We start from the raw sequence: 19105 nt of genomic DNA, 5'->3' as shown, positions 1-19105 counted from the left end.
ATATGAGAAATCACTTTTTCAACCAATGAGTGGTTAGGTTCTGGAATGCGAGTATTTTGGAGGTAGGTTCATCTGAGGCATTCAAAAGATGATTATTCTAACAGGAAGACTGTGAGAGTCTGGGAAGGAACCAGAAGAATGGCACAGTGTGAATTAGCTCATTGCAGGGAGCTGGCACATGGGCTGAATAACTTCCTTCTGTGCTGTAACAATTCTGTGAGTCATGTGTTAACGTATGCTTGGCTTGTCAGTTTGATCTGCGTGTTGGTGGATTCACAGTTGCAAATACATTAAATCTGTGCACATTCATTTGCATGCAATTAATTAACTGCTGTGTAATTTTATCACCAATGGGTTTCAGTGAGCACCCCAGTTTTAGGAAGAAATTAAGTTTGAGCAATTGCGTAGACTCTCAAATCCATGTTGATGTACAATAGACACAGCACAAAAGTCACTGGAAAACTTCCCAGTCTCAATTATGTTTCCACATGTGGGGCAGGCTCTAGTTGGGATTGGCTGCTTAATCTTGAAGCACATTTGAGATCATTCAAATTCCAATCACAGATTGAATGAAGTCTTGTTTTATTCCAGTCGTGGGAGCCAAATATATAACTGGAATAACTGGATGTCTCTTTCACACGTACCAAGTATCAGTGTAGGTATTTTTAATCAAGCTACTCATAGGTGTTATGACATGCCTCTAGACCACAAGGGACTTGAAGCTAGGTCTCCTGTCTCAGGGGTAAGGACACAACCACTACACTGCAAGAGCCCCTTCCAAGCATCAGTGTATGCAAACATGACCCCTTTTACTACTTAATGCTGATTTATTATTATCGTCAGACTTTAGTCAGGCATTATCAGTGTCATAGCAAATTCAGGATAGTAGATTTAATTCTAATGGTATTTGCTTATACCCAATGACTAGACAAAAGGGATATTATGACTCTAATGATGGTAACTCAGGTTTGTAACAGAGCTCCAACTGCTTTCTGCAACATCCACTTACACAGGATATCATTTGGTTCCAGATGAGATTAATTATGGGGAATCCTCTGCCTATGTTAATTGGTGCTCCAGATTATTCAAGTGTTTGATACTTCAAGATTGGACAATTTCTCACACATTAGGTAGCTTTGTTCTGCTTACTTTGTGCAGTTGCAAGGGGACCCACTGAAGACTGTGCACATAATGTAGACAAATGCTTTTGGTTTAGCTTTTAAGCCGAGCAAAGGACTGTTGCAGGAAGTGTAGCCTGGCCTGGCTACACTGGGCTGGCTGTCCAAAGGCAAAAGACCACCTGGGTAAGTGTATCGGAGGGCTGCTTGCACACAGGGGGCTGAGCAATAAATTAATACCTTCAACATGAGAGCAAAAATGAAAAGAACTGTGTGAGGAAAGAAAGGAAAGGTGATTCATTCTACCAACCTCTATCTAGTATTTAAGCTTAGTTTACCATTTATAGCTCCCCAGCCTAAATTGTGCTGTTATTTGGACAATTAAGTGACATGAGGTTAGTGCAGTAGATTGGGTCTCATGCAAATGACTAACCATGACCTTGTTAAATATTGTCCACCTCCCTGAGAGAGCAGGCAGGGGTTCAGTTCAAGATCTCATTCAGAAAGTAGAACACCCTCAAGACTACACTGCGACGTCAACCTTACTGCTGTACTTATTCTCACCAGCAGGGGACTTGAACCTACAACAATCAGAGTCAAAGGTGAGAGGACTACCAACCACCAACAGTTAATCGTTCACGATCCTATTGAATAGCAGAGAAAGCTCAAAGAGCCAAATGGCCTCCTCCTGAGGCAATCAGTAATGTTCAAAGGCTAATCAAGGGATCTGTTCTGCTGGTTCAACCAAGGGCAGTTCACCTGGTGCAATGGTAGTTTCACTACTCCTGGACCAGGAGGCCCGGGTCCAAGTCCCACCTGCTCCAGGGGTGTGTAATAACATCTATGAACAGATGGATTAGAAAAAAATAGGTTGAATAAAGCAAATTATGGGCAGTTTACTCTGCACTCTGAAGGTCATAATGGGAACTTTCCTGGTGTGTACAGATCCACAACATAACTAGTCACGAAGGCAAAGCCATTAATGAAGGGGTGAAGTTAAGAAGGGGATTGTCAAAAGTTTCTGAAGGATTATGGGAGATACACTGAACAAGGGAAAAAATGATGACTAGAGTTAAGATACAAAACCACCATTTATCAATTATATTATTTTTCAATCCCATAAAACTGTCCTTTTTCACAATTGATATAAACAAACAATTCAATTTCCATTAATTACATGCTGTGAGGGAATAGACAATTTCAAAAATATTAACTTGCTTAATTAAGGTTCAAAACATCTTTTAAAAATGTGTGGTAATAATATACAATACTATAACCTTTAAGCTTGAATTGTTCTTCAACTACACATTATTGACATGATAGTGACGCTCAATTCCTTTATGTTTTCAGTAGTGTTTATTGTAAAGAGAGTACTGTTTTGTGTCCCTACTGTAGTATTTACAATAAATACCCGATGTTAAGGCAGATTACCAAATGGGAAAGTCAAGTCTGTAAGTTTTAAGGACTAGTTTAAAGGAGCTGAGGTATGTCGAGAGTCAGAGATTTAAGCATGTTTTTGAGTTTAGGATTTGGTACTGTGGCTTATAGAGTCATAGAGATGTACAACACAGAAACAAACTCTTTGGTCCAACTCATCCATGCCAACCAGATTGGTTGGTTAAAGTCTTCTAGGAGAAAGTGAGGACTGCAGATGCTGGAGATCAGAGCTGGAAAAGCGCAGCAGGTCAGGCAGCATCCAAGGAGCAGGAGAATCAACGTTTCGGGCATGAGCCCTTCTTCAGAAGTGAGGAAAATGTGCCAAGCAGGCTAAGATGAAAGGTAGGGGGGAGGGGCATTGGAAATGCAATAGGTGGAAGGAAGTTAAGGTGAGGGTGATAGGCCGGAGTGGGAGTGGGGGTGGGGGCGGAGAGGTCAGGAAGAAGATTGCAGGTTAGGAAGGTGGTGCTGAGTTTGAGGGTTGGGACTGAGACAAGGTGGAGGGAGGGGAAATGAGGAAACTGGAGAAATCTGAGTTCATCCCTTGTGGTTGGAGGGTTGCTAGGTGGAAGATGAGGCGCTTTTCCTCCAGCCATCGTATTGCTATGGTCTGGCGATGGAGGAGTCCAAGGACCTGCATGTCCTTGGTGGATTGGGAGGGGGAGTTGAAGTGTTGAGCCACAGGGTGGTTGGGTTGGTTGGTGCGGGTGTCCCAGAGGTGTTCTCTGAAATGTTCCGCAAGTAGGCGGCCTGTCTCCCCAATATAGAGGAGGCCACATCGGGTGCAGTAGATGCAGTAAATGATGTGTGTGGAGGTGCAGGTGAACTTGTAGTGGATATGGAAGGATCCCTTGGTGCCTTGGAGGGAAGTAAGGGGGGAGGTGTAGGTGCAAGTTTTGCATTTCTTGCGGTTGCAGGGGAAGATGCCGGGAGTGGAGGTTGGGTTGGTGGGGAATCTTTTCGAAACGCTGGTAAGGGTTGGGAGGGAAATATATCCCTGGTGGTGGGGTCTGTTTGGAGGTGGCGGAAATGACGATGGATGATACGATGTATATGGAGGTTGGTTGGGTGGTAGGTGAGAACCAGTGGGGATCTGTCCTGGGGTGGGAAAGGAAGAAGCGGCGGGCTTTGAGTCCTTCGTGATGGGGGATGGAGGTGTACAGGGACTGGATGTCCGTGGTGAAGGTAAGGCGTTGGGGACCAGGGAAGCGAAAATCATGGAAGAGGTGGAGTGTTCTGAACGTAGGTGGGGACTTCTTGGACTAAGGGGGACAGTACCACGTCGGGGTATGCAGAGATGAGTTCAGTGGGGTAGGAGCAGGCTGAGACAATGGGTCGGCCGGGTGCAGTCAGGTTTGTGGATTTTGGGCAGGAGGTTAAATTGCCTACCTAGCTAACAGAGGCTGTTGGGTTCAAATCCCAGTGTGTATATGTTTAAGCACAGTGGTAGTGTCCTTACCCCAGGACTGGAAGGCCCAATTTTAAGTCTCACCTACTCCAGAGCAGTATAATAACATGTTTGAACAGGTTAGTGAGGGAAAAAAGAAGGTATGCCTAGCAGTGGTAGAATGATTAGAATGAGAATCTGAAAATGTGCAGGCTGGGTGGGTTAGCCATGGGAAATGCAGGGTCGGGAAATGGATCTGAATGGGATGTTCTTTGGAAGGTTGGTGTGGACTCGATGGGTCGAGTGACCTGTTCTCAAACTGTAGGAATTCTAATCAGGGCCGATTAGGATGGAATTGGAATATTTATATATCTCCAAGCATTGTAGGGGTAGAAGAGATTACAGAGATGGGGAGGGAATGAAACACAAAGAGATTCAAAAGTTGGGGTAAAATTTTTGAAATTGAGGCATTTGTTAAATTACATCGAACAGGGGTAATGAATGAATGGGACTTTGTGAGCATCAAGGCACATACAGTAAAGTTTTAGATGATCTTTTGTGCTGTTATCCCCCGTCTTCTTTCCAACTGCCTTCTGCATAGAACTCAGTTGTTCTGTGCTTGATTACTTGAGTCTGCTTGCTGTCAATGCTGACTGAACTTGATTAGTTGAGACTGAGTGTGAACTCAGGGAAAAGTAAACACAACTGTAAAATGAACGAGAACCCATATCTGAAACATGCAGTAAACATTTTAAAGCTGTGAATAACGCCTGTTACATTACATGGAAACTAGGACCATCTCTACATACATTTACAACATTCTGCTACCTTACCCAATACAACATTCCTTTCATAATGAGTGTAGACCATGATTACGGCCATATTCCAGATCCTACCTTGCTATTCTGTTGCTTCCCTTAAACTGGATTGGAGTCAGTCCGTGTGTCCCAGGGATAAATCTAGTGAACTTTCGCTGGACTACCTCAATACTAGTTTATAAAAGGTCAGTGAAGATAAAGCAAACAGGACCTGGCATGGGAGCAGGCTAAAGCTTACAGATATCATAAGCTCGATTTCAGGATGACAGTTCCTAGGACATTCGGTCATTTCCTCAAATCCCGATCCTTTCTTTTGTGATTGAAAATCTCCATCAAAAATGGTTCAAAACCCCTACCCTCACTAGTTAGAATTGTGATACAGATGGAGTCACACTGAAATCGTTGACTAAAGGTTGGTGAACATCTGGCAAATTCTCCAAACTGTCATCTTTGCTTGGTGTAGAACGTGTGGAATGGTGTACGTAATAGAGTGGTGATTATTTACTATAGGATGGGGGCTTACCTGGATTGGTAATCAATCTCTAATTGCCCTTGAGCTGAGCTGCTTGCTCAATCATTTCAGAGTGCAGTCAACAATCAAACATGTAGAATCCTGGGGAAACTCAGCAGGTCTGGCAGCATCTGTTTGAAGTTCTGAGTCATTTCAGATTCTCCTGCAGAGTTTTGTTAGCACTCTCTGTTTATTTTGACTTCCAGCATCTGCAGAATTTTGCATTTACTGCAAGAACCAACGGCATTGCTGTAAGTCTGGCATCATGTGTTCACCAGGCTGGGTAAGAATGCCATAGTTCCTACCCTAGAGGATAACCTAAGGTAGCTAAGAGGTGAGTTACTCATTCACTTGCATTTTCTATCACTTTTTCAAGTATTTTGAATATTTATTTCATAGAATCCCTACAGTGTGGAAGTAGGCCATTCAGCCCATCGAGTCTTCACTGGCCCTCTAAAAGCATCCCACTCAGACCTACCCACTAGCCCATCCCTGTATTAGCCATGGTAGCACATTTCCCTAGCCTGCACATCCCTGGACAATTTAGCATGGCCAATCCACCCTAACTTGCACATCTTTGGATTGTGGAAGAAAACCAGAGCACCAGAGGAAACCCACGCAGATACAGGAAGAACATGCAACTCCACATAGTCACCTACGGGTGGAATCGAACCTGGGGCTGTGAGGCAACAGGGCTAATGATTGAGCCATTGTGCTGATCACATAGCGATCCGAGCTTGGGTGTTTTACAAGGCTTGCTGCATGGGTGGTGTGGTGGAGGGGTATATACTTACTCATTAACTGAAGAACTGTGAATGCAGCTAAAAATTTAAGCAGTGTTCAGGCAACTTTCCCGTTTTACAATGGCAGTTTCCTTCCCAAAAGGACAATGGTGAACTAGTTAGGTTTTTCTTGACAATTGATAATGGTTTTATTGTCATCATTAGATTCTTCATTCCAGATTTTGTTTTAAGATTGAATTCAGTTGCCACCATCTACCATAGCAGGATTCAAACACGGCTCCCCAGCATAGTACTTGGGTCTTTAGATTAGTAGCCTTGTGATATTACTGCTAGGTCATTGTCTCCCACACAGTTCAAGTCCCACCTGCTCCTGAGATGTGTAAAAACATTTCTGAACAGGCCGATTAGAAAATATTTATCCTGAGGAATTCCTGAAGCAATGGCTTGGGACTACGATGATTTACATCAAAATACCACATCCTTTACGTTTGCAGTCAGTACAGGGTTTTCATCTGATCCCCATTGACTTGGGCTCTTTAGCACAATACTAAAAATGTCAAGGACAGTCATGTCACTCTATACTCTTTAGTTTTAATGTGTCCTGCCAAACGAAGGCACCTCCAACAGTGCAGCACTCATGCGTACTGCCATGTAATCAGGGCTGGATCACATCATCAAGAGCCAGGGGTGACATCTAAAGACACAACTTTCTGGTTATGAAGTCAAAGTGCCAACAAGGAGCCAGGGCTGATCTTTTGCATGTAAATAATGTCATTGGTGCCCACAAGAGAATTAACAATGAAGTTATGCAACAGTTAACTTTGCAAAGTCATCAGCATGGAAATGAAACAAACCGCTAACTTGCTGAGGTATTTGTTGGCTGGAATTAATTCTCCAAAGGGTTAAGTGTTTCAGTGTAGTACGTGTGTGGCAGAGTGTAGACGCGCAGGGGTATATTTAAGGAGACCACAGTCTGATTGTACATCCTCTGAAACTTGTAATCAGGGTGAACAATCATATACTGTCCTCACTTCTAGGTTGCTGAAGGAACTTTGATGCCTCTACAAAGCGACTGGTTCTTGCCGATTGACTGCTTAATGTCTTTGTGCAAGAGAGAAAAACGCAACAAGAAACAAAACCTGCTGCTGATTGGTGAGCTCGGTCTGGATGCAATTGGACGTGAGCCGGTGAGGGGGTTGGGTTGTAACTGTAGACGTCGTTATGCTCAAGTGTGTAATCACATTTTCTTGCTCCCAGCAAGTACTGTGTGTCACTGTTAACCTCACTTTCAGCAAGCTGATAGAGTCTTATTGAAGGCTTGTGGCAATCGTTTTCCAGTCAGTAAGTAGGTCTCAATTCTCATCATACTAGTTAAAGCTATTTAATCAGTAGTTGTTCAATCCACTTGTTAAACAGGCCTGTGTACTTTTTCAGAGCTGGGCACCAAGTGAGAGCTTCATAGTAAAGTGCAAAACAATTGAACACATCTTTCAGAGAATATTAAGCTTCATGCACAAAAAGAAACTGTGCAGAGCATTGTAATATGTAATTAGAAGTGTAATATTCATTCATGTAACACAACTATGCTGCAAGAAGATGTGTTGGATATTTTAGTGTTTACAGTGAGGTATTGTATTGATAAACTGAACTGTGTCTGGCTCATTCTGTAAAACTCCTGTCCCCAAGTCAGAAGGTTATGGATTTGAGTCCTATGTCTGTGCACATAATCCAGGCTAGTTTTCCAGTGCGGTGCTGAGGGAGCGCTGCATCATTGAAGGCACCAACCTGCAGATGAGACATTAGACCTTTGCTTCTCCTGCCTGTACTCATGGTTCAGTGGAGCTTAGTTTGGAGGAGGCACTTCTCCTGAGTTCCTTAGCCAACATTCCTCCTTCAGCCAACACAATCAAACCCAATAGATTAACTAATAGTTTAATGCAATATTAATAGTGGAATATTACTGGTGTTGAACTTGCCGGCCTATTTAAGAAGTCACTGCACCACCACATGGGGTGGCACAGTGGCTCAGTCGTTAGCACTGCTGCCTCACAGCACTAAGGACCTGGATTCGATTCCATCCTCTGGTGACTGCCTGAGTGAGTTTTCTCTGGGTGCTCTGGTTTCCTCCTACAGTCCAAAGATGTGCAGGCTATGTGGATTGGTCGTGCTAAATTGCCCATAAAGTCCAAGGATATGTAGGTTAGGTGACTTATCCATGGAAAATGCAGAGTGATAGGGTAGGGGTGAATGTGGATGGGATGCTGTTCAGAGGGCCACTGTACACTTGATGGGCTGAATAGCCTGCTTCTATGATTCTAACAACAAGTAATTCGGTGTGGTCTATTTTAAAGTGAAAAGAGTTTTATCCGACATGGCAATGAATTGGAAACTTTCTTTAACAAGAGCCAAAGTTAACATTAGAGGCAAAAGCAGAAAGTCTTGCATTTACATAGCACCTTTCACAACCACTAGACATTTTGGGATGTTTTAAAGCTGATGAGGGACTTTTGAAATGGATCTGGAATGTGGAAATCTGTTGTAACAAGAATTCTGGCAGCCAATTTACGCACGGTGAGTTCTCACAGACACCAATGAGTGCATGACCACATAATCTTGATGGAGGAATAAATAATGGCCAGGAAATCCGGGATACTCCTCTTCAAAACTGTACCTTCAACTATTTTACCTCCACCTAAGGGAATAGGCAGCATCTTGCTTAAATTGAATTGAATTTATACCAAGGCTTCGTCTTGCAAACAATACAGACAGATCAGAGTTAAGAGGCATAGAAAAGTAAATAATAGGTAAACAGCAAAAATAAAAACATTGAAACAGGTGAATGTTCAGAGTTTGTGAGTCCATTCAGTGTTCTCACAACAGTAGGGTAGAAACTGTTATGAAACTGGCTGGTGTGTGTGTGTGTGTTCAGGCTTCTGTACCTTCTCCCCAATGGTAGAGGTTTAGCAAAACATTGCCAGGATGGGGTGGATCTTTGAGAATACTGCGGCCTTTCCTTGACAGCGGGCCTGGTAGATGGATTCTATAGATGGGAGGTTGGCCTTTGTGATTGTCCGGGCCGAGTTCACCACTCTCTGTAACCGTCTCCGATCTTGAATGGTACAGTTGCCATAACAGGTAGTGATACATCCAGACAGAATGCTCTCAATGACGCACCTATAAAAGTTAGCAAGAGTATTTGCCGTCATGTCAGATTTCCTTAGCTACCTGAGGAAAAAGAGACGTTGCTGGACCTTTGTAACCAGTGCATCCACATGTAGAGTCCAAGAAAGCTTTTGGGAATGACCACTCCCAGGAGCTTGACACTCTACACTCGTTCTACCTCTGTGCTGTTACTGTGTAGGGGGGCATGAGTTACATCCCGCTGAAAGTCAATAATGAGTTCCTTGGTTTGCCGGCATTGAGAGCTAGGTTGTTCTCAGTGCACCATTTTTCAAGTTCTTTCACCTCCCGAATGTAGTCTGCTTCAACGCCATCTGAGATTCAATAGACTATGGTGGGGTCATCAGTGAACTTGTAAATGGCATTAGTCTGGTATTTGGCAATGCAGTCATGGGTATACAGTGAGTACAGCAGGGGGCTGAGTGTGCACCCTTGGGGGCTCCAGTGTTGAGTGTTAGTGATGATGAAATATTGTCCCCAGTCTTCACTGATTGTGACCTGTGGGCCAGGAAACTGAGGATCCAGTTGCAGAGAGTGAGGCTTAGTCCGAGGTCACTAAGTTTAATAATGTCTCATCAGAATGAGGCCCCTCTGGGGAGATGTACCCCTTCAGTCCTGTACCAGAGTGTCAGCCTTGATATCTGCGCTTAACCTCTGAAGTGCGACATTCTCTCTAAGAGGAGAAGTCGATCCAATGAACAATCAAAAAGGTACAATTTGTTAATTGTATCTCATTTGTTACAGACTGTTTGACCCCAGCTATTCTTTTCTCAATTGTATTATTGCAGTGTACACAACAAGAATTCCTGATGACAGGGCAAAGTAACACAAGTACTAAATTAACAAGTTTCAAACAAGGTTAGAGATTAGAAAACATCTGTTTCCCATGTGATATCTGAGGCATAAAATGGTCACTCAGAAAAGGTATTGTTTGGTGGTGAATAGGTACCTTTTAAAAAGGAGCTGTTGAGCTGAGGGATGTAGGAATATTAATTACTGATTAAATTAGCCTTTTGTTTTCAAGGGGTTACAACTATACCTCAAGTCTAGCGTCAGTTTAGAGTAATTATGGCTTCACGTCTAAAGTTGTGTCGCATAAAATAGATGTGGATTCCTATCTCCAGATCAGATCCAACTTCACATTCATTCACGTATTTTCTGAGACTCATCAATTCCACGTGTATAAAGAAATCAAAGGTGGACTGCTTGTGATTTACCAATCTATGCCACTAGTGGGCAAGAGCCGCGGATGCCAGTCTATATTTTTAAAAACACGTCACCCTTGCAAACTATGTTACATCAGGATAATCTCTGGAATAATGGACGAAATGGCCTCTTTTCATGTCAATAACTTTGCATTTCTACGGCACCTTTTAGGAAGTAAAATGTTTCACACAGCTTCACAGGATACAAGTTGATCCAAAGGATACAGCCAGATAGAAATCAATACTGAAACAGAAAATGAGCCAATTGGTCAGGTAACTAAAAGCTTTATCAAAAGGTGGGCTTTGAAGAGGAAGAAGAGGCAGAGACAGTGTATTCAAGACCTTCAGCACAAGTGAAGATGCAATGAACATTGAAGGGTTCCCCACATTACAACAGATTCCCACACTGCAGCTACACCTCAAATGTCCCTCATCAGGATTAAAACTATTTGAAATGTCAGCTGGTTATGAAAGGTGCTGTCCAAATGCATTTATTTCTTCTTTTTCCTCTTCCATTCGATGGCTCAGCCACTACAAGCCCCTGCCTAGGGGGTTCCATATTCCCCGGAAGCAGGGGTTGGGAGAGGGACACTTTAGGGTCAGATTGGCATTGAGTGAGTGTTTCTTAGTGATGAAGCCTACAGGACTGAGGAAACCTACAGGGGGAGATGCAAACTTCCCCCTAACCCCCCCCCCCCCCAAACCCGGCATCTCCCTCCCACAATCCACCCTCTATTGTCTAGCCTGCCCTTTCCAGGTTACTAAATAATTTTGAAAGGTGCCTGTTTTTATTCAGCCTTCTCTTGCTGATAAATGCTCACACCCTAGTGACTTGGCTGTGATCTTTTTCCACTGTCTGTAGCCCACTCCTCCCTCCCTCCATCCCCTCACTCAAGACAGTAACAAGCTTCTCGCATCCTATCCAGGACCCTCACTGTCCAGCAGGAACTGACATTGCTCCAGCCCTGCAGAAACTCTGGTAGCTACAGAGTCATTAAAGTGTGGCGCTGGAAAATCACAGGAGGTCAGGCGGGATCTGAGGAGCAGGAGATCGTCGTTTAAGCGCACACATTCTCTACTATAGCTGCACACCACAATCCTGCCTTGCTCTCATGCCTTCCTTGTGTCTATTTGAGGACAGGGACGTAGGTGCCTTTCAAGAACAGGCCCAAGGGTTATGGTCCTTATGGAAACATGGGAAATAGAAGAGGAGTTCCTCCATTCATTAAGATCATCCACCTCAGTACCCCGATGCTGCATTTCCCCCAAATCCTTTGATCCCAAAGCTCTAAGTGTTATATCCAATTCCTTCTTGAAGTCATATAATGTTCTGGCCTTGACTGTTTTCTGTGGTGGGAAATTCCGTAGGATCACTATTTTCCAGATGAAAAAATTTCCCCTCACCTCAGACCCAAATGGTTTACTCTTATCCTTGGGCTGTGACCCCCAGTTCTGGACATCTCCCACCTTACCCCCACCCCCCAGTGGGAACACGCCTCTTGCATCTACCCTGTATAGTCCTGTTAGAATTTTGTCAGCTCCTGTGAGTTTCCCTCCCCTCATTCTTCTCAACTTCAGCGAACATAATCCTCACCATTTCAACGTCTCCTCATAGATCAGTCCTGCCCTCCTAGGAATCAGTATGATAAACGTTCACTACATTCCCGCTTATGACAAGAATATCTTTCCTCCGATAAGGAGATCAAAACTGAACACATAATGCACTCATCAAGGCCCTGTGTGAATGCAGAAAACATACCTGCTCTTGTACTCCAATCCTCTCGCCTATCATGTGCCTGCTTCACTGCCTACTGCATCAGCAAGCTTACCTTCCGTCACTGGTATACAAGGGCACCCAGGTCTCATTGCACATTTCCTTCTTTCGATTTACAGCCATTTAGTTAATAATCTGCCTTTCTGCTTCTGCTGTAAAAGTGGATAATCCCATATTTATTTACATTATATCACATCTTTTCTGCATTTATCCACTCACTCAGTGTATACAAATCACACAGAAGTATCTCAGCATCCTCTTCACAGCTCATTCTCTGACCCATTTTTGTACCATCTGCAAATTTGGAGATATTACATTTAGTTCTCTCATCTGAATTATTAAGGTACATTGCGAATAGCTGGAGTCCTAGCACTGATCCCTCTGTTATTCCACCATTCTTTAGCTGCCAATTGGAATGAGACCAGTTTATTCTTACTCTTTGCTTTCTGTTTGCTAACATGCCTTATATTCTTTCTTAATGCATTCCCCTGATCCCAACCACTTTAATTTTACATGCTAGTCTCTTATATTGGGACTTTGTCAAAAACCCTCTGCAAGTGACATAGCTGGCACCCCCTCATCATCTCTACTAGTTACATCCTCAAAGAATTTTAGTAGAATTTTCAAAGCATAGTTTTCCTTTTGTAAATCTACACTGACTCTGTCTGATCCTGCCACTATTTTCTAATAGAATATACTCTAGCATTTTCCCCACTACCAAAGTCAGACTGATTGGTCTATAATTCCCAGAATTCTCTCTACCTCCATTTTTCAGTAGAGGGGTTACATTAGCTACTCTCCAATCTGGAGGAACTGTTCCAGACTCTATAAAATCTTAGAAGATGTCCACAGTTGCATTCATTGTTTCGAGGGTCATTTCCTTAAATTCTCTGGGAATAGATTATCAGAGTCTGGGGTTTTATCAACTTTCAATCCTGCCAATTTGCCCAGCACCATTTCGCCACTTATACTGATTTCCTTCAGTTCCTTTCTCTCATTAATCACTGTGCTCCCTAACATTTCTGGTATATAATTTGTATCCTTCTTTGAGAACACAGAACTAAACGTGTGTATTTAATTAATCAACCATTTCATTGTTCACCATTATAGGATGGCTCAGTGGTTAGCAGTGCTGCCTCACAGTGCCAGGGACCTGAGTTCAATTCCACCTTTCTGCGACTGTGTGGAGTTTGCACATTCTCCCCGTGTCTGTATAGATTCTCTTCAGGTGTTCTGGTTTCTTCCCACAATTCAAAAATGTGCAGGTTAGGGGGATTGGCCACGCTAAATTGCCCATAGTGTCCAGACTGTACAGGCTAGGTGGGTGGGTTAGTGATCAGAAATGCTGGGTTATAGAGTGGGGTTGGGGAGTTGGGGGGGTGGGGGGCGGTGGTGGTGATGGGTGGGTTTGGGTGGAGGGTCGGTGTGGACTCAATGGGCCAAATGATTTATTCCCAATGAAGGGCATTTGCCCAAAACGTCAACTCTCCTGCTTCTTGGAAGCTGTTTGACCTGCTGTGCCTTTCCAGCAACATACTCTCGACTCAAGGGGCCAAATGGCCGACTATCTCACTATAGCTTCTTTCTGTGATTATAAACTCCCCCTGTTCCTATTCTCCAAGTTTTGCAGTGATGACAGCTGTACTTTATAGAACAATCCTGGATCACTTCTCTTCACCAATACATGACTCGTTTTTCACAGAAATTCATTTTGTCCATTCAGCAAAAAAAACTTAAACAGTAACAACAGAGGAAAAGTATAATCAAAATCTAACTTTAATTAAATGTATATAAAATGAGTTCAGTGAGGATAATCTGCCAGAGGTTATGCTAAACAATAGCTTCTGCATCATCCAACTCCACGCATGTCCCCGAGACTGACTTGAGGAACAGATTTTGCATTACAAGAATTACTTAAGTATGATATCTCCCTCTGCATGTGGAAGAGGGGAGGGGGTGGAGGCAGGGGGGGGGAGGTGGGGATGCTGCGGTTGGGTAAGGGAAAAAGACAGCTGGGTACTTTTGAGGTAACAAAGCATCACATTCCTGATCTCCCAGCCTTTGAAATCTGCCATCAGTAACAAAGTCCAGACTGGAGGGCAGTCAAAATGAAAACACTTGCTTGTCATTTTGAAAAGTTACGCCCACTTCCCTTTATTTGGGTGCTAAAGTGTTCACCAGAAGGAGTCACTGAGACACAGCTGTGAAGTGTAATGGGTCAACGTCTTCTGTAAAAGGTGAAAGCAGTTAGGCTGATGGGTCACTGCATCTATGAAATCGATACCCACTGAAAACTGAAGTGTATAATCTGAGATATTCCCTGATATGTGGACACTAGGATTTGCAAACTGTTGCATTGATCATTACCAATTTTCCTCTAGCAGAATCACTTACTCAATTTATTTCTGATTTTATCACTGGTACACAGTTACTGTAATGCTTTAGTGTGTCCACTGCACACAGGATCTCCCTTCCACCCAAGTACATCAGCTGATTACAGTTCTATTTATGGCTACATGGTGTTAGAGTGAATGTACAGTACTTTTACACTACAGCATCGTGATATACCACAGTCTGAACATTAACAATCTGTAAAGTTGCATTGCTTTGAGAAAAATCAAATTTTCTGATTCCGAATTTAAGTCCAAATCTGATTTAAACAATTCACTGAAAAATGAATTTATTGCAATTCCTTTCAGTCTTTTTCTGTTCCTCCCTTTAAGATACAGATTTGTTCAGCAGGAAACAGATTACTGCACTTCAAGTGCATATCCAAACACTTCTTAAATGCAGTGAGCATTTCTGCCTCTGCCATCATTTCAGGCATTGAGTTCCAGACTCATCATCCTCCGGGTGAAATAAATTCTCCCCATCACATCCTGTTTCCTCAGCTTTCAAATAGAGTCATAGAGATGTACAGCATGGAAACGGACCCTTCGGTCCAACCCGTCCATGCCGACCAGATATCCCAACCCAACCTAGTCCCACCTGCCAGCATCCGGCCCATATCCCTCCAAACCCTTCCTATTCATATACCCGTCCAGATGCCTCTTAAATATTGCAATTGTACCAGCCTCCACCACATCCTCTTGCAGCTCATTCCATACCTGTACCACCCTCTGCGTGAAAAAGTTGCCCCTTAGGTTTCTTTTATATCTTTCCCCTCTCATCCTAAACCTATGCCCTCTAGTTCTGGACTCTCTGACCCCAGGGAAAGACTTTGTCTATTTATCCTATCATAATGGTGTAAACATCTATAAAGTCACCCCTCAGCCTCCGACGCTCCAGGGAAAACAGCCCCTGCCTGTTCAGCCTCTCCCTGTAGCTCAGATCCTCCAACCCTGGCAACATCCATGTAGATCTTTTCTGAACCCTTTCAAGTTTCACAACATCTTTCCGATAGAAAGGAGACCAGAATTGCCTGCAAAATTCCAACAGTGGCCTAACCAATGTCCTGTACAGCTGCAACATGAGCTGCCATCCTGTACTCAATTTTCTGACCAATAAAGGAAAACATACCAAACGCTTTCTTCACTATCCTATCTACCTGCAACTCCACTTTCAAGGAGTATGAACCCGCACTCTAAGGTCTCTTTGTTCAGCAACACTTCCTAGAACCTTACCATTGATGTTCAAAGTTGCAAGGGAGGATAAAAAGTCTAAATGTCTTAATGATGTCCCAGCAGCATCTTCAGTATGCTGCTCTCCCGAGGTAAGATCAGTTAGGCCTGAATTGTTTTGATTGGAGTGTAGAGGGTTGAGGTGCAATACCTATAAAGGGCTTGCGAGACTGGAAATGAAGAATGTCTTTCCCTTAGACAGAGGTCAATAATGAGGGAAAATAAATTTAAAATGGAAGGATTCATCATTACCAGTTGTCCTTCTATTCAATATTAACATCTACTCAGGGTTGAGTATTTCTGCTGTGTATGTACATGTGGCTGAACAGGACAATTCATGGGCACATGGGCCAGGATGTCCCATGAGGAGGTAGTATCCAGAGTGTAGGATTAGTATCTTTTTTTCTTTCCTTCTCTGTAGCACCTCTGTCTTATCATGAGGTTTGGACTTAATGTGTGAAGGGACTTGATGGGTAGATTGTCACCATTTTGAATGACCGGCAGCAAGCTCCTCCAAATCATTCATGTCAACACTGCTGTGCTTCAAGGAGAGTCTTTGTAACATTTTCTTTATCCTCCCTTAGAAGCTCAGCCATTGGAGAGATGAGAAAATAGGATAAGATAGGAAAGCCTAGAGGAGAGTTGAGAATTTATTTCATCCAGGGGCTGGTGGCTCTGGAAATCAATGCCTGAAATGATGGGAGAGGCAAAATGCCTCATTGCATTTCTATAAGTGCTTAGATATGCATTTGAAGTGCTGTAAAGTACAGAGCTAAAGATCAAAAAGTGCATGGCAGGATTATACTAACTAGCTCTCATTCAGATGGACTGAGTGGCCCTCTTTTGGGTGACACATTTTCTAAATTTCTCCTTGTTTGAAAACATTCATCACCAGACCTGACCCTCAAATAGTCACAACAGTCAATAGACTCCAGTTTGGAACAGGAATCCAACTCTCTCCCTAAAATAAAACAAAACCATTTGGATGATGAAGATTTGAAACAAAAAAAAATCAGAAATTGCTGAAGAAACTCAGCAGGTCTGGCATTTAATGTGGAGAGAAAGCAGAGTTGCCATTTCCAGTCCAGTGACCCTTCTTCTGAATGGTTCAGTTCTAAAGAAGGGTCACTGGACTCAAAATAAAAAGTCTGCTTTTTCTCCACAGATGCTGTCAGACACAGAGTTTCTCCAGAAATTTTGTTTCTTGTTGTAGAAACTTTACTGTTGACTCTGAGATCGACTGGCTCAGGACGGAAGCTGGAGTTGAGCCTGGCCTGATCTCTAATGCTCAGCACCATCCTGAAACCCGTAACCAAGGAAACATTTCTCAAATCTCTTTTGTACAAACACAGTTTCAGCAGGTGTATTGTTTGTTGAAGTAAATTCATCATCGATTCAGCAGGAAGCAAGATCAGAGAATAGTCTCTTGGATGTGGTGTCACACTTGTTGACACTTGTTTTATTGAACAATGTTCTCCCTGAGACTGTGATATCGGTGAATTGACCAATTTAATATCGAGCACTGTGGTTTCATTACAATGGATCATAGCTCAGCATCACCTGGAAATTCCAACATTTCTTTATAAAGGATCACTACAGCCATTTAAATGTGGATGTAAATTCCATGACAGTCTGGAGAGAAACTCTGGAATTTCAATGTGTCAAGGAAGTTTCAGAGAGATGGACCTAAAAGAGAAGTGCACTACAAATTGAGCTGTAATCCCAGTTATCCCAGACTGGGAATATGATGGGACAAAAGACAGCAGTCAAGAAAAGAGACGTGTTTTGTGTCTTCCCTCTTTGAGAACACCTATGAACAAGGGTAAAAAAACCAGGTCAGCCCTGGACTGAGAGTGTTCATGGGAGATGGTGTGCTGGTGAGCCAAAGTACTCATTTCCACTAGCCTGGGTTAAAGCGCTTGTGTGCTGTGGTGGTCAAAGCCAAAGATGCATCAATTAGTCACCCCTGCATTGTAGACAAAGTATTCGATCTCTCTGAGTGCAGGAAGGCAGCTAGTTAGCAAACAAGTCAAAAGAAAATAGGAAAAAAGGGATTTCGTCTAACCCGCAAATCCAAGAATCTGAAATTTACTGTTCAACTATCAATGTCCCCATTATCCTTGTCTATCAATAGCCCAGAGACTGAAATGTATATCTTTTAATTTTCACCTTCTTTCTGGATTCATTTCTCATTTCTAATCTGTATATGGTGTTTTGCAGTATTATTTCTTCTTCCATTTAGGAGCTAATAAACTCAAACATTGTTAACTCAAGAAAGTTTAGTTAAATTGGCCCCTTATAAAACATAACTTCATTTGGTCTGGGAGAAAGATGTCCACAAGGGAGGAGATCATTTATAAATTAGTCTTGTTGCAATCGGCCAAGGGACTGGTGACTAACGAAAGGAAGCCAGCGCATACATCCTTACTAGGGAGCTTGACGATTTAGGGTATTCTGCCTCAAACCATAAAACTTGGCAAACAACTTCACAATCTATTCAATTCTGGCAAAGGCATCAATGATTTCCTCACCTAATGCTACTCTTGTCTCCCAGTTTCTGTTGACTGCCCATATAATTCTCATTCCTGATGAATGGCTTTTGCCCGAAACGTCAATTTTCCTGCTCCTCGGATGCTGCCTGACCTGCTGAGCTTTTTCAGCACCACACACCCAACACCCCTATAATGGTCTAACTTGCCTGTTACGTTTTCATTGCTGGTCCAAAATTATACCCTATTTCAATGAATGTCACCAGAAGAAAATAATCACAATTCCATGGGTTTCAATAGTTTGTGTTTGATCTCACTCTCTTTTTGTGCTAATGTCTCACCTAATATCTAACCATCTTTGACAGCTCTCCAATTTGGATAAGATTTGTCCCACGGTCTATTTTTTTTTAATTAAAGCTATTCAATGTAAACAGTTTGAAAATACCACTGGCAAAAAACTGACTTTGAAACCTGCTGGTATTTCCTGCCTGGTGAAATTTGGCTTAGAAGTTATAGTCAACTATTTAACTTGTTGAGCTGTCTCAGTGGGATAATTGGGCAGAATTTAATGACTGCATCAAGATATTGCAATTCATTGTGATGTTTGGATGGAGACTGCTGCACAGTAGGAGTTAATGGGAAATGGTTTGATGGCCTGATGTCTGTGTGGTTGTCAAATATGCTCGAATCTGGCCTGTGTTGATGTGGAGCTGGCTGTGTGTGTCGTTTGTAGGTTAGTCATTGACCTAACTGTAGACCTCAGCATAAAACAGCTCATTGATTGCAGGAAGCATTCCTGCACAAGAAACATGTGTTCCAACTA

At 42.8% G+C, this 19105-nt stretch overlaps 1 protein-coding gene across 2 annotated transcripts in view; it reads left to right on the top strand.

Moving 5' to 3' along the window:
• The first annotated feature begins 7249 nt into the window (after positions 1-7249).
• Positions 7250-19105, top strand: part of LOC132829011 (uncharacterized) — a 66036-nt gene continuing 54180 nt past the window's right edge. The window contains exon 1 of one of the 2 annotated variants that reach the window (XM_060846275.1): positions 7250-7355. The gene's annotated coding sequence lies outside the window, so the exon portion shown is untranslated. Of the gene's footprint in view, positions 7360-19105 lie in introns of both variants that reach the window. The other variant, XM_060846276.1, reaches the window with a different exon arrangement.

Source organism: Hemiscyllium ocellatum, chromosome 28 (assembly GCF_020745735.1).
Source record: "Hemiscyllium ocellatum isolate sHemOce1 chromosome 28, sHemOce1.pat.X.cur, whole genome shotgun sequence".
Lineage (NCBI taxonomy): Eukaryota > Metazoa > Chordata > Chondrichthyes > Orectolobiformes > Hemiscylliidae > Hemiscyllium > Hemiscyllium ocellatum.
Note: the sequence above shows the minus strand (reverse complement) of the source record. Positions and strands in the feature narration are given on the sequence as shown.